Source organism: Myotis lucifugus, unplaced genomic scaffold, assembly GCF_000147115.1.
Source record: "Myotis lucifugus unplaced genomic scaffold, Myoluc2.0 scaffold_31, whole genome shotgun sequence".
Lineage (NCBI taxonomy): Eukaryota > Metazoa > Chordata > Mammalia > Chiroptera > Vespertilionidae > Myotis > Myotis lucifugus.
This window is the reverse complement of record NW_005871079.1, coordinates 8,410,233-8,412,335: the sequence shown is the minus strand read 5'-3', so window position 1 is coordinate 8,412,335 and position 2,103 is coordinate 8,410,233. Positions and strand designations below refer to the sequence as shown.

The following is a 2,103-nucleotide window of genomic DNA, read 5'->3' as shown; positions in this document are numbered from 1 at the left end:
GCTGCTTTCAGTCCTGCCCTCAGAGGCCCTGGCAATCGCTGGGAGTGCCTCCAAGAGAATGCTGCCCTCGAGTTCTGACCGATGCCAGACAGTCCCGTTTCTCCCGTATGAGTCTGGGTCCCCAGAGACTCACCCGGAACTGGAGCTCAGAGCCTGAGACTCCCTCCCGATTGAAAAAGACAATCGTGTCCTCAGCCACCAGCCCTCTCCGCATACACCTCCGCACCTTTGTATTTTACTTCCGCACCGCACCTCCTCTGAGTCTCGGTATGCTTTTCTCTTTCCTTCTAGTTGTAGAATTTCCACTCAGCCAGCCTTCCTGTGGTTCTGGATGATGTCCGTTCCGTCTTTTAGTTGTATTTTTGAAGTGGTTGTGCGAGGCAGCAATCTCCGGTGTTTACCTATGCCGCCATCTTGGTTTCTCTCTCTATATATTTTCACATAAGGAAGCATTTATTTGAGGTTTAACATGAAATCATACAAATAAAATTTGTATAAACACAAATCCACATTGAATCATAACACAGATAGCAAAAGACAAAGTAAAAACTATGAAAACTAATTGGTGACTGTATACAGTTGAACACAGTTGTGTCTTGTACACTAGAAAGTTTTTACAAAATAATCATGTTAGAGCAAGAGAAGACCAATAAATCTTCAATGTTGTCCTGCCAGAAGGGTTACTTTAGCAATCCCCTCCTGTTTTCTCCAATGTCCTCCTTTAGTGTGGCTGATAATTATTTTGGTGATTGCCTCACCCTTGAAATGCCTTGCCATAAGTGCTCTGTTGGCCACTGTAGTCTGCATATCCCTGTCCATATCCATAGGTCCCATAGTTATACCCCGTATAATCATAGCCACTATAGTTTTGATCACCACCATAGGCACTATTGTAATATCCTTGATCATAATAGTTATTAAATCCTTGGTTCCAATTTTGGCCCTGACCTCGGCCTCGAACCCTAGTACCACCTCTTCCACCAGCTTCAGCACCTCATCCTCCCTTTTGTTATTGCTGTTGCTGTCTATATACCTCTTTGGGTTGGGCAACTTTGATTTCACACTTCCCAGAACCAATTTGATGATATCTGCTTTCTAACAATTTCTTTACTGGCTCCTCATCTGTATATGTGATAAAACAAAAACCTCTTCTCTCATTTGTTTTTGTATCCATGGGAAGTTCAATATTTTCAATCTCTCCAAAAGGCTCCAAAATATTCTTTAATTTGTTCTTCAGAAGTATCTGGGCTCAATCCACCCACAAAAACCTTTTTGGGGGGTTCCTTCCCTTTTAAAGCGTTTGCCCTTTTGGGGGTCTATCCGTTTGCCATCCAGTTTGTGTTTCTTCAGTTCCAAAACCGTATCAACACTAGCAGCATCTTTGAAAAGCACAAATCCAAATCCTCTTGATCGTCTAGTTACTGGATCTATTTTAATTGTGCAGTCTACAACTTCCCCAAAATTGAGACAAATATTCAGTCAGATCTTTCTTGCTTGTTTCCCAGATCAAGCCTCCAGTAAACATTTTACCATCATCCTGCTGATTCTTGCTCGCGTTGATCTTGGATCCCTCTGCGAACTCCTCCGTGTTGCTGTTCTCATTCATGTCCTCCATGGCAGCGGCCTTGTCAGCCTGTGGGTGCTGGCATGCAGTTTGGGTCGCAGCAGTAGTGGCAGAGCGTTGTACGGAGCCGGATTTAAAATGGCAGTGGAAGAGCTAGAAGAAATATTTTAATATTGCTATTCTCCCTTTCTCTATTATAGAAGTGTCAATCAAATTCACAATCGACAACGACAGATCGAACACCCGCGTGAGATTGGCGCCAGCGAGGGCTTTACTAGTATATGTATTGCACCTGTGCGAGTCAACTTAGTTTTTATAGATATAGAATAAACTTGTTAATTAGACCTGCTTTTTGATTTAGCTAAACTTTTTCCAGCCCAGTGAAGCACCCCAACTTCTCTTTCAGGTAATTGTCAGCAACACAGCAGTAGATATCAACACAAAGCAGATTATTATTGTAGATCACGCAGGGAGAACAAAGGGTAAAATATTTAACTGCAGCAGTGTTTGACTATATTCTGCACAGTGAGAAAACCTGA

General features: G+C 42.7%; 1 pseudogene; it reads right to left on the bottom strand.

Moving 5' to 3' along the window:
• Positions 1-658: 658 nt before the first annotated feature.
• Positions 659-1,630, bottom strand: LOC102429268 (annotated as a pseudogene).
• Positions 1,631-2,103: the final 473 nt, after the last annotated feature.